This window comes from Syngnathus leptorhynchus, chromosome 1 (assembly GCF_054491065.1).
Source record: "Syngnathus leptorhynchus isolate UIUO chromosome 1, UIUO_Slep, whole genome shotgun sequence".
Taxonomy (NCBI): domain Eukaryota; kingdom Metazoa; phylum Chordata; class Actinopteri; order Syngnathiformes; family Syngnathidae; genus Syngnathus; species Syngnathus leptorhynchus.
The window spans coordinates 19,261,720-19,276,065 of NC_141195.1; the positions used below are offsets into that span (position 1 = coordinate 19,261,720).

Sequence of the window (14,346 nt, forward strand, 5' to 3'; positions counted from 1 at the left end):
AAATTCTCAGATATATACCATGGCTGTGCTCCTGGTTTGATTTGGCTAACCTTTACATGGCAAAACCACTACCAGCCACACATCCTCCTGTATTCTGTCTCTGTCTCTGTTTCTTCAGGCTACGGACCACACCGGTTTCACCTCTCCATCTCCCCTCTTCCTTTAAATAGAAACATCAGGCCGTAGAAAAACAACTTTCTGCTGATTCGACTACTCCTTCATCCTCCATATCGTTCCTCTCTGCCTTTCGCTCCCATCACGCGCGTACTCGCTGGTAGGTATGCATCCCCGTCCCCCAGCTGTGATATACATACTATAACTTACATGCCAGTGGGCTGCATCATCATGCCGAGGGGTCTTTGACAAAAGGCGTGCAAAAGGTATATAGCTACTTGCACCTGTGAGTGAAAGCTTTGAAAATTCTATTAAGGGCATTTGCATTGATATAGCATATACGGCGAACACGGGCAGCTAATGAGAAAAATGTGTAAGGGAAGCATGGGTTAGTGTTTTTTTTTAATTTTTTCTAGGTTTCACCTCAGTATTTTCCTAGTGGAAACACCCTGTTATTCCCCTCGCTGCAGCCAAATGTGCGGTTTGGCTCAGGAGGGAGAGGTGAGAGGGGTGAAAGGTATTGACATAACCTCTTTTTCCTCACTTTCACCTTCAAAGACCTGCATGACTTAAGCAGCACACCTGTCCTCCAGAGGCTTGAAAAAATGTAGACCAAAAACAGAATGAGGGGGGGGGGGGGATTAAAAGAAAAGAAATACTGACTACATGTTGGAGCATAAGATGAGTTAAAATAAGACTGCATGGGGAGGTAGAGACCCATTTCCGTGCACCCTCACACTTTTCCGACTCAGCAACCTGGCTGCCTGTCAAAGAGGAGAAAGCGAGAGCTGAGCAAAAGGCGGCAACAGACAAACCCACGGATGGATTTACATCTGTAAAAACAGCCAGCAGAGGTTAAGAAAAATCTTTGCTCATGTCGTCCTTTCCACTTTGTATCCCAGATGGCGTGAAAGGTGAACGCCATCAACAGCAAATGATTTCGAGTGTTTGGAGAATTGGATGAGATTGTCATTTTTTTGTATTGCGTGAAATGTATTGTGAAATTCTCTGATATCTGTAGTCTTCCAGGAAAGCAGACTGATTTTCTTTGTGTGGAATCAAAAATAAGGCATGTGTGTCTGGTTTTACTTTGGAAAAGAAAGATCAATATTTGTACCTGTTTTCTGACGTCACTCCTCAAACTAATAACTGAACAGTTTATCTTTGTACATTTTCTGCAATGTTTGTGTTAATGCCCTATAAAACATTTTTTCCGATTCATCAAATGATCGGGGGAAAAAAATAATCAACCGATTAATCGATTATTAAAAAATGGGTAGTAGCAGTCTTATATAATTGAATTCCAAACAAAATGATTTTTAACAAAAGTATTTATCTAATTTAGAGCTAAAATAAAACCTGTGCTCGACTTTTATCTTTCACCTGAGCGCATGTCATTTTGTGCGGAGGAGAAATAAAGGAGAAATTTGAATGATGAAAACAATTTTAATACTACTGGAGTATCAAGAAGGGATTTAAAGATTGCTTCTCATTCACATATTGCTCAAATGGGCTTGAGACGGAAACAGAAATAGCAATAAGTGTGATTTGATATCAAAGTATTATGACTTTCGCGATAATATATCTCACTGTGTTTTACACCGTGTGAAAATACAAGTAATATCATTGAAGAAAAATAATCAACATCTTTACCATGTTATTTACCATGAGTCATATTTTAATATCAGGAAAGCGGAACAGTGTTACAGAAATGAATAACTGTTGTGGGAAGTGTCACGTTCAAACTTATAATGTTGTTTGGGGAATATTGGAGGTGTATTCTTCCACCTTCTCAACTCGGTCGGACCGGCATTCCATGTCCTCATAAATAATTCATTTCTTAATCTGATTTCCCAGAGCAATTCTCAGTGTGTTAGTCACATATTCAATAACGGCTTGTGGTGAATAATCTGGTTGTGTGTTTCCATGATTTCCCCCCCCACCCACCGTCGCCATCACATGTTCTGTGTGTGTGTGTGTGTGTTCGTGTGTGTTCGTGTGTGGTCTGAAAGTGACAATGGAGAAGGCGGAGACGGACGGGGATGAGAGGAGATCCACACATCATCAGTCAGCTTCCTCACAGGTTGACAAGGAACAGATGCGTGCACTTCTGCATCACATCTACGATCGGGATTACTATCTGTCGTCTGCGGCATTCACGGCTGCAACAAGCTCAATGATTTAACAACTTCTCAATTCAGGGTGAGCGGAGATGATCAAGCGCTACAAAAAATGCCAGACCTTCATGTTACGATTCAATATTTGGCCCAAAAGACACTGATGGTATCATATTCAGTACCTAAAATGACCTTGGGAGTCCCCAAGCTGCAAGCAATATGGTTATAAAAGTTGTATGTGTCTGTCTAATGTAGAAATGAAATGCAAAATAACTTTTGGAATCATAAAACACAGGCGTAAAGTATTTGGCATGTTAGATTTGTGATAGTGTCCAATGTTTCTCCACAAAACCAAACCAAATGTGGAAAACAAATAATTTGGTAGGGAGGAATGCGTCTCACTGTCTCATCTGATGTAATGCAGTTTGTGTTTTTGCTTCTAGTCACACTGTCTGCACCACAAACAATGAAAACATCCAGATGACTTCATAACAGGACACGTGACAATTTCAACGCTATCTTACGATTATCCAATTGTGTTTAGGGACGTGGAAGTGACGACCGCAAAAACAGCGTGGAAGGTCAGCAAAAGGATTTGAAAATCTAATTACAAACACGCAGCTTTAAGTATCAAAGAAATGTGTATATTAAAGCGAGAATTTGTATTTAATGTTAAATTAGTCATTCTGACAGCAGTACATGACAAAAAAAAAAAAAATCAGCTGTCTTTGGCCCAATCTTGTTGCTCCAATTTGATGTAACCTCTGCGCCCGAAGAAAAAACAACCAATCAGAGACAGGAACTGTGACTTACAAAGTGTCAATCATTAGTCACATACTTGAAGGCACAATCGGCACAGCACAGCAAAAAAATAAAACTTCATGCAAATAAGATTTAGAACCCTGTTTTCGTGCCTGGGATAAGTCAACCGTAAAGTGCAGTCGAGGGTAGAGTTTTCTTTCTTTTGATATTTTTCTAAATGGCAAACTTTGAAATTGGCATATGCGCCATTGTGAGAGTAAACACAGCCGACTTGCTTTCAGAACACACACACACACATCCACAAAAGAGTTTTGTTGCCATACATGGGCAGTAAATATTTTCATATTTTTGTTGTTCTTGATGAAAGTGGAAAGATCATCTTAGTGTTGAATCAAAATAAGACATTTGCAAACATCTGCTTTTACTTAGGAAAACAGTGGCCCACATTTCTGCCAACTTTCTGACATGTTGCAGACCAAACCAGAAACCGAGCCATAATCACTTTGTTTGTGTGTATGCTCTGCATGATCAATTTGAAACAGCATTCTATTGTTGAATAAAGGAATGGAACATTCGATACACTGATTAATCAAGAAAATAATCGGTAGAGTAATTGATCATTAAAATAATCATTAACCTTAGTCATGTCTTAACTGTTTGAACAAATATAACTGTTTTGTTTGGTTTGTCAAATGCAAACTCCCCTTTACCTCACAAATCTAATGTCTCAGTGAAAACCAAGGCTCAATGAAAAATGTTTTTTGAATGACTGGAACTTGCAACAAGATCATCAACACGGAAAATTAAAGACTTGGGAAAAAAAAAAAAAAAACACGGGCTGTGTGTTTTTTGTGAGGAGCAAAAAAAAAATACATCGCTGATGACAGAATTAGAGCATCCAGCTAAATGTGAACCAAACAAAAACAGGACAAAAACGATAGCGCTCAAACATCCAATTAGTGAATTGTCTTATGTCTAGTCAGGAACTCGTGCATATTCAGCAACATTGCAATGCAGGGAGACAAATCCTGACAATCCTTATCTATTAACTCTCTTATCAGCCAATACTTTGGAACTAAAATCACCTCTGACCTTAAACACAAACAGAGTTAATGATCAAGAAGTCTTGTGGCAGGATGTTTAGAGATTTTTATGGGACCAAAGGAAGGATGACTTGTGGCTTGAAAATTTGATTGTCCAGCAAGTGCACAGGATGCAAGGCAACACAAGTACACGTGCGCACACAGACACGCACGTAGGCCTGTGATTGAATCAAAAGAACAAACCTAGAGCACCCTCTAGTGTCAATTCTCAATAAGAATCCACAAAACAGCAAAATCTACATAAAGCTTTTATAATACACACACACACACACACACACACACACACAAACACACACACTAATGCACGCACTCACGGGAATACCAATTGCAGAAAAAAATATATATAAATTCTATACAGCATAACTTGCCCATGTCATCATGGAAATAAATTAAACCAAGTCTGATCTGTAAACTACAATGGTAACATTTGGGATGTTCTTTGTCACCAACTGTACTCAGATTGAATATTAAAATGCAAGGCAGCTTCATTTATATTGCCCATTTTATAGACAAGGCAAATCAATGTGCTTCACATTAGAACCACAATATTTAAAAGCACTTACAAACAAAAGAACTAAAGACATTAAAAGCAAAGTAAAGAAATAAAAAGTAACATACTCAAATTACATACAGGGCAAGAACGAGATCTTTTAAAAATATGATTTGAAAAATGCCTTTAAAGACCTCAATTATAGGTACGGGGGGGGGGGGGGGGGGGGATAATTTTTAACCAAAATCTAAAATCGTTCACACTTGGGGCTGACTTATTTTGGTGGCATCCTATTCCATTTGCATGCAGCACAACAGCTAATTGACAGTTCACCATGTCTGCTTTAAATTCTGCCAATTGACCCAAGTCTACAGAGGTCAGAGCCCTACTGGGTTTATATTTCATCAGTATTAGCATGCAGGACCCAAGCCAGTGATTTACAAACCAGAAAAATAATGTTAAAGTCTGACTGTGAGCCAGGATAAAGCCTTTTGGACTAGAGTAATACAGTATGTTTTGATCTCTTTGTTGCGGTCAGAACCTGAGCTGCTGCGTTCCAAAACTAACGACACAAAAGCAGCGAATGTCAGACCAAGACTGCCCAATGGCTTTTCTCTTTGGTAGGTTCGAAGTGACCTGAGGCCGTCCCCGTGAGGTAACCAAGACCAACTTCTGCGTCGGTGTGCGTCTCGGCTCATTTTAATATTGGCGATTAAAAAGCAAGACATGAGAACGGAGGCATTTCTGCAATCTTGCATATCCTAATTTGGCTCTGGGGGAGTTAACACACCTGCCAGGCTGGTGCTGACAAGGAGGATTTTTCGACTTGTTGTTGTTTGCGCCGTCACTTTTTTAAGAACACGACAAGATGGCGAGAAGCGGGGGGCAAGCGCCCAAGCTGGGCGGCTCCCCGGCCTCCGCCAATAACAAGCATTTCGAACATGTTAAATTGTTGACTGCTTGATGATTGATGGTAGTTATTTGTGGCTTTCGAATACTCCTCCCCCCGTCTGCCCCCCCCCCCCTTGAAACATACACATTCACCCTCTTTCTTCATCTTCCTATGGCTAGCTCTCATTTTTGTTCCTCTACTTTCCACCCTCTCAAACAATGAGAACGTACCAATGTTTAAATTGTTGCAATTCACATAAACATTGTCTGCTATCTTTGGCTAGTCATTGAGGTGAAATGGAAATTTGTGCTCAATTTACAAGAGGTGCAACAATTAAATAAATTTATTTTATTCTATTAGGCTCACTCAATCGTTTCTGAAAATAAAATAAAAACTATAAATGTGCTTACATTTAAGGTCTTTACGTCAGTGTAGATTCTTAGTTATCTAGGTGATGGTCATCTACATTGAATCGAGGCAAATGGCTTTGCCTACTGGATTTGTAGGGGGTTTTTTTTGTTTGCTTTCTGGGATAAAAAAAAAAAAGACTTGGACAATTATATTAATAGGTTAATGTTAGGACTTTTTATCTTCTTTTATTTGCATTTTTTGTACAACTGAAGCAATACCATTTTGCTTAGAGAGAAATTGGAATGCATTACATTGTTTTGTTTACCTTAACGCCATTTTTGCCTGAATTGTTTTGTATGTAAAGTTAACTTTGTCATGCAGGTTTTGGAATTTTCTGGTGTGACAGTAAGCGGGCAATGTAATGTAAAGTGTCATCCAAACCTTAGTACCGGCCACGTGATTAAAAAATAAATTTGTGTGAGAAAATGGAAGATGACATCATTTTCACATTTGGATCGTGTGTGAGCAGAACGATAAAGATATGTTAGTGGGTGCCTGCTACTCCCAGCACACTGCCAACGCCCCATCCATCACGGGTGAACACAAAGCCAGCGTGTCTGGGATGAGGAGAGAGGAAAAGGACAAGACCTCGGAGGCCACAGCGCAAGTTGCTCTTCTGTCATCCAAACTTGAAAGGCAAAAGGAAAGGCTGAGGTGAAAGGCAGAGAAGGGCGAGCGAGCATTTGATTTGATTTCCTTAAGTCATCAAAAAAACAAAGCGGCGTTTGCCTCTCTCTTTTTTTTGCACTGGCTTTCTCAAAAACACATCACTTCACTTTCATTTCTGACCAAGTCTTCAATGATTCATTCGTCGGTACAAGTGAAAGACATGGAGTGGGTGGAGGGGCAAGACAAGACAGGGCCTTTAGTCTGGAGATCATTACCTTTACATTATTAATGGATTGTCAAACCACAGAGGACACTCTCAGACAAAGGGGAGGACGGGGACTTGACAATGAAACTCATTGGCAAGCTTGGATTCAAGTATGTCATGTGCAGACTGACTGGTCACACGAGGACACGCGTGAACATACCAATCAGATGTTAGAAATAATAAAATGCCGATTGCTCAAAATCACAGCTTTTATTGCCTTGCTTGTAATTTCCAGGATATTTCTGTAATCGTTTAGGAGACCGATTTTTTTTTTCCCCTCCATCACCTGTGTGCGTCTGTGGTTGTTGTGTTATGCAGGCTAGGAGGTTTGGCAGATAATTTGGTGAGGGCAAAATTAACTGCAAAGCATTTCATTAAATGCTCAATATATCTTGTGTTTTCTGGATCATTTAAGCCCCATTACAGAACAGTGGCACTGCCTTAATTTCTAAAGTGCCTTTCAGAGGCATCACCTCAGGCGTCTCGCACACGCGTACAATGCGGCCGAGCGCATCGGCATGTACATGTGTTGTGTTAGACTTGGATGTTCTTGTGCTGACGGACTGAAAAGAAGCTGCCGGAACACTCGCAAAAACATACAAAGACTAAGGCCCACCGCACACTGAAGTGGACCATCACAAAAGAAACGTCTTATAACCACAAATAGAGGAAACTAGTGAGAACAAAAATATGTTGATACTTTGTGTGACTGAATGGTTGCCAAACCCCGCACACGCAGTGATATAACTCCACCTCAATCTGTGTACGGCGGGCCTCAGCTATGTCTAACTTGTATTTCTTTTGTTCGAACAGGGTCACCTTTTGATGTGCCAGCTTGGCCTGAGGATGAACCTTTCAGCAAACCAGTGCCAAGGTCAAACTCCCCAGAGGTGAACGTGATCACACGGGGATGCATTTGTCCATTTGGCTTAGGGTGCTAATACTGATGAGGTCTGCAGGCTTTGATAGAGCACGCCACGCTACTTAATGTTGCTTTGCAAACTTGATCGTGAATGAGTGTACGTGCGTGTGCAGGCGTGAAGGCATGTGACAAAGTGTGTGCTGAGCCAGCGGCACAGTCAAGGAGGTGGAGGTGAGCACTGTGTTGTTCGAAGCAATTGATACACTGCAAATAGAGTGGGCTTCCTGTCCGGGTTTTGTGGCCAAGGTGCTAAATGCTTCAGGAAACCAGATACACATGCACATCCTCTAAAGAGATGGAGGGATAGGATGAGAAGGTGGATGGCGGGGACCGTTGGGAGGAATAAAGACAGAGAAAGGTAAAGGTCGAGACAGCCACTCTGAGGAAAGTACATTATATGGGCTTCCTATGGTTGTATCCTCCTGTATTTAACATCAATGTCATATCAAACCAAAGCTTCTTGAAAATCACATGAAAAAATATTTTTTTTAAAAGCACAAGAGGCAGCCTTTGTCATTTGTTCCTCTCACTAATGAGATGGAATGTGGCTAAATTAACAGCTGAGGGGCAAAGACTCATTTACAAGACCATCAAATGATCCTTTGCAAAACACACTCAATATGCATTACATGTCAGCTTTGTGAATATAGGATGGCCTTCACATTTGCTCAAATGAGGGGGGGGGGGGGGGGTGTATTTAGATGTGCAGCAGAGGAAAATGCCAAACTGAAATCATCCATCACAACGCAATAAAAAGGCCTCCAGCGCTCGGAATAGACGAGAGGAGTGAGATGTTTGTGTTGGCCCACTGGGTTTCCCTTCTGTGACGGAGGGAATGTGTCAATGAATGTGTAAATGTTAAAAAAAATCTTATTATTAGACGAATTGCATCATTAAATCACATTATAAAAACAAAAATGCACCATTAATTTCCTCCCCAAACAGCCGTGAGTACACATCTCTCCGTCCCTGTGCCCGTTTCTGCGTAGCCCCATGGGGCGGAAATTCCAAAGCCATTCCATTAGAGAGATCAATCAGAGAACATGTTCAAGGGTCTATTATTCGCAAAGAAAAAAAAACAGAGAACTTCCTGATCATGACACAAAAAAAAAGAACTCCTGGTGCCTACAAGCTAATCAGAGGTCCCGGCATACAGCAACATGAACATAAAAAAAAGCATTCATAATAGATGAAGGAGGTGTTGAGATCAATTGGTTTGACAGATAGGCGTGGAAAGAGCAGGAAAGAGTTCTGTGCAGACCTGCTGTCAGAGATAGCAGCAAATTGTAAAGATAAGCACGGCTATATAAACTTGCCACTGAGGTTTACATTAGCCAGCAAAGCCATAGATATAAACTCCATTAAAAAAATAAAAAAAGTGAGTGGAGCTTTTTCAAGTTGGGTGCTCGCTTGCATTTCCACTCATTGGTTTGAAAATGTTTGACTTTTTGAACTTTGACCAGATTCAAAGCTAATTCAAGAACAGGATAAACATGCTGCGAGGAAAAAGCCTGGAAACACAAAAATATAGCTTCTTGGAATACCTGTTTGCATCAAAAGTCATCAAAAAAACTATCATGCCTTATAAAATGTATATCGTCACTCTCAGGCAGAATCCTTGCATTTCCAGGGAATTAAATTTTTTTTATTTTTCTTGAGTACCTTAATTTGCCATCATATACAGTTGTGCACTAATAGAAAGTCTGTCATTCATTTAAAAATGATTCAAGATATAACATCAGCTTACATCATCCTCTTAACTCTTCATAGGTCTTAAAGCCACGAGTGATACAATTACAAAAAACAATAACCAAAGAAAAACTTTTTTGTTTTAACCACAAAAACATCCACTTTGCCTTTATGAATACTTCAAATTGTTTGGACCACTCAAAGTTCAGATAAACACAGGTTGTAGCTCAAACCAAACATTTCAAACAAACTAAGCATTAATCAAACTTAGAACAATCTTTCCTACCAGTTGTTTGTGACCAGGAACTGAGGAGTCTCTTTGGGTTTTTTTGGTCTTTGCTTTCTCTGTTGAGGCTTTTTCCTTTTCTTTAATTAACATGATTTCCCTTATTTGTTCCCCCAGCTCACATGCTGGTCTGTAGGCAATATGGCATCCCTGGCATTTGACAGAAAGTTTGGTGAATTGTGATTTGGCAGTTTTTTCTCTGCCCCCTGTGGGTCTGGAGTAGGCCCAGTGGATATTTCGACTGAATGATCTCTGCTTCTGATAGTTGACGTGACAGTGGGCCATATTCTGATATATTCATCAAATTTCTTGCGGGGTAATTAACAATGATCCGCAGATCGCAATTGGCCCACGAGCCGTAGTTTGGACACCACTGGTCTAACAGATGTAAGAGATTTACTCCCATTCTCAATGCTTAAGATTGTTAATACAATGGCGCCTTGAGGTATGCGTGACCTGTGTTTTTTTAGACTCAACCTGGTGTCATGTGTATTTAAAACAAGCACACAGCTTTGCCTTAGAAAGGTTCGCTTTGTTTAATGATAACAAATCATATAAAAAGTCATTGACATGCTAAAATAATGTTTAGCATCCATAGTCACACTTTAAGAAGTCACTTAAAGTCACCAAAGTAGCAGTCGATGGACTTTTCTTCTTCATTTGAGTCTTCATGACTATATGAGACAGCCAAGGATGGCATACCAGAAGGAGCAGCACAATAAATTACATTACAGCAATAAATCAAATTGCACAAATTGTTTATTCTTTGCATTCTCTTTTCATATGTGACTATGTTTTTAGTACAATGCTAAAGAAGGCTATTTTCCATATTTGAAAAACAAACAAAATGACATTCTGGGGGTGCTAGAACATCTTAATATCATTCCATGTCACTCATGAAATATGATTTGAGTCAGATGTATCTAAATTCAAAAGAGTCCCGAGCATAGTCACAGATCAAACTAAATGAACAAAAAAAACAGTAAACATACCACATGGCCCAGATGGTGAATATTAATTCATAGTGAAAAGGTGAAACTGGCCTGATTGAAACGCACGGGGATTTCAGCCTGACAGCTACGATGTCATTATTCTGTAGTCATTATTCTGGAAGATTAACTGTCCCTAAAAAAACAAATGCAACATAATCTCTGCCCGTGATATTTGAATGAAAGTATAACATACAGTACAGGAGAAGAAGAATGACAATGACTGCTGATCATTGTCAACGCAAGCCTGCAGCCTCACCCATCTCTGTTTGCGCTGACCCCCCTGACCTGAGTTTTTTCCCCTTCCCACATGTGTGACAATGCCAACGCAGCATGACAAATGCAAACAAAAGGTTCGCCTATTCATCACTGTAGCAAAAAAAAAAGGCGGAGATAATTATACAAGTAGGAAAATTATGTTGTTGTTTTGTTTGTCCTCTAAGAGATTAGAATGTAAAAGATGGGGTGGGAAGAAAAAAAAAAAAAAAACGCAGCTTCTCTGGGAGAGGGCATAAAAGTACACAAAACTCTCAAACATACGGAAATACAGCTTGCCTCTACTTGGGAACATGATTAATCCAGTGCATTGAGGGGAGATTTTGACCCTCAACAGGAAAGTCTGCAAGAGGCACTGATTTATTTAGGTACCTCGCGGTCCACATTAATTATCCACACGCAGGTGCAGCTCTAAATTGCTTCTCCCGTATATACGCACCACACGCAAACACGCAAATAAATAAATGAAACAAGAACATAGCACCTGCCCCCATTGCCTCGCCAGCCGATATCTGCGAGTGACTGGGTGGCGCAGAGAACGCCGGCCGTCACAGCACTGAAAGATTACGTTGCCTCATTTAGAACAAATGCAAATAAACTACGAAAAGCAAAGACAAAGTTTTCTTTGTGCCTGACTGCTTTCCACTTGCTACAATTGGAATTGAGAGTAGAAAAACATGGCCATGAAGATAATTTGTTGACTCGGTGCAACATGTTTTCATTTATTTTAATGTGCACCAAAAGGTTTAAGGTAAATTGAATGTGTTGTACACGTTTTAGACACTTAGAAGAGTGCACTGGACAAATGTTGAACCCAACTTCAGTTTTTTTGTTTCTTTTTTTCTTTCTTTTATACAAGCTGTGCCAAAATAGTGCCTTGAGGTACAAGCCTTGAGATACGAGTGACCAAACTGTTCTTTTTCCTCTTCCACAAGTGACTATTATGACTGCTGAGGAGTTGTCATGTCATCTCTTTCTCCGTATCCTTATATCTCTTTTATAATCCAAGGTGGCACACACCAGAAGGAGCAGCACAATGTGTTTAATTGAAGCAAAGAAGTGTGACAAATTCTATTTCATTCTGTCATTACTGTGTTAACATAAAGTATGATATTGTGGGGTGCTATTTATTTTCTCATTACAATGGACCCCCGCTATTCTTAGGCCAACAATCTGCTTATAATTGACATTCATTCTAAATGCATTGAAAATAAATGTTACACACAAATAAATATAAAAACATACCAAGAGTATTGTAGCCTACTTCAAAGAATTAGAAGTGGAGAAAGTTAGACAGAACCTGTTGTATTTAATTTGTGAAAGGTTTCGAGTATATTTAGATTTTTGGTTGAGTTTTTGCTTCCCATTACTTAACATGATTTTTTTTTTTTTTGCACTGTGCGCACAAGAAATATAGCATATTTAAAAAAATTTAAAACTAATACTAAATACTAAAAATCTAAATTGAATAAAAACTGAACAAACTTAAAGTCAAGTAAAAATTAACTACAAAGGGAAAATCCAAAACTTTTAAAATTCTAGTACAGAGTGGAAGAGGAAAAGATTCCATAAAGGACCAACATTGTCTCTCCATCCCGGCGACAGCCGACTCCTCATTTCTGGAGTACAAATGGCTGTCGGGCGCTGGTCGGCATGCATCAGGAGCTCGGGAGCGGGCTTCATCGCTGCTCCTCTGTCACGCTCATTTATTACCCAGTTTGTTTGCACTTTATCCACGGCCTTGCCCTGCCAGCTCATCCATCAAGCAAACACAGGCACTTGGGCTCACATACAGACAGGGCTTGTGCTCGCTGACAGTCAGCGCCTCGGCTGGACATTGGGAGACACGCAGCAGCTTTCATGTCCACCAGAGATGTTTCACACTGGCAGCACATATTCTATGTGTGGATCAAACATACATACAAACATGCGACCAATCGTATAAGAGCGCATCACTGAACAAAACCCTGACTCATCAATATCAGTCAATTCTGTGCAATCTAATGGATTCGATCATCAATACTTCTAAATTCCCGCTCACAATCCTCGAGGGAACCGTGAAGAACAAAAAGAGAAAAACTCATTCGCAATTTGGACCTGCACATCAATAAGTTGACTTTATGAGCATCTTTGATTCTCATGTGCCAAACTGTTCTTTCTAAAGGCTTATGAGCGATACTTCACGTGAAAAAAAACAAATGGATTGACAGTAATGAGTTAATCAGTCCCTTCCTGGTGAGTTTAAAACTTGCACAAGTCAATGTTTTTTATGGTGATGTATTTTAGATTAGTTCATAACTAATGTTGTAGAAAGCACAGTCCGGCAAACAACATAAAGGTGTGAGAAGTTTGGATTACAAAAAAAACATCACATCTCATAGCAAGAGAGGACCAAACTAACAAAAAACATTGATTAGTTTACGTGGTAAAAAGGTATGTTCCTTGTTGGTTTACTTGTTCTTGTAGTGGACAGCGGTGAGACATCAGCATAGATTTTCCACACCGTCTCAAGGTCACTGACCGAAAGCAATCACCTTCCTGTAAACAGCTACATCACTAAAGCCATATTTATCTACTCATGGGACAGCCCGGGATGATCAATACCCTTAATTGTGTTTACTGGAGAACTCACTCACATAGATACTTCACATGTGAAATGATGGGAAATGAAAAGTTGGAAATGTCGAAACCTAGCGGTAGAAACACAATCATGACTTATGAAAATGAAAGCACTCAGCCCATACTGGATGTTAGACATGTTATTGGATGGGCTGTCCCATAATACAAGCGTGAGTGGAGAATAATGGCTGAAGCTTGCTCAGGACTCGAGACAGTACCTTACAGTACCAGCATTGCACATGGAAAAGATTCAATAGAGATTAGAAGGATAATATGTATTTTACCAGGGTGGTTTTGAGTGGACTTTAATGGTGACCCAATAGCCATGGGCCAGAAGGATTCTGTCGGGCCACCATATGTTGGCCTAACTGGGCTCAAAGAGCTTCCGTAAATATGATGAAACCAACACACTTTTGATTTTTTTTCATGCGAAAAAGGAAATGATGATACAGCAATAATATTGTCTTAAATAAAACCGTATAAAGAGGCTAAATATGAAATTGTGTCCAAACCATATCATGAATATTGTGGCTCATGGGAGTGCAGCACTCCAAAATCACGTCAGACCCTGACATTGTTATAAACACAAGATCTTAATTATACAAATGCAAATCTGGGTTGTTGTTTAATACATGCATAGGTTTACCTCAAGTCCATCCATCCATTTTCTATACCTTGTGGGAGGAAATCAGAGTGCCTGGAGAAAACCTACGCGGGCACGGGGAGAACATGCAAACTCCGCACAGGGAGGGCCGGAGGTGGAATCGAACCAGCACCCTCCTAACCGTGAGACGGGCATGCT

At 40.0% G+C, this 14,346-nt stretch overlaps 1 long non-coding RNA gene across 1 annotated transcript in view; it reads right to left on the reverse strand.

Moving 5' to 3' along the window:
• The window catches only part of LOC147062508 (uncharacterized), a 145,907-nt gene extending 136,096 nt beyond the window's left edge, over positions 1-9,811 (reverse strand). Inside the window, exon 1 of the long non-coding RNA XR_015067305.1 lies at positions 9,661-9,811. This is a non-coding gene — a long non-coding RNA (uncharacterized LOC147062508). The remainder of the gene's footprint in view (positions 1-9,660) is intronic.
• Positions 9,812-14,346: the final 4,535 nt, after the last annotated feature.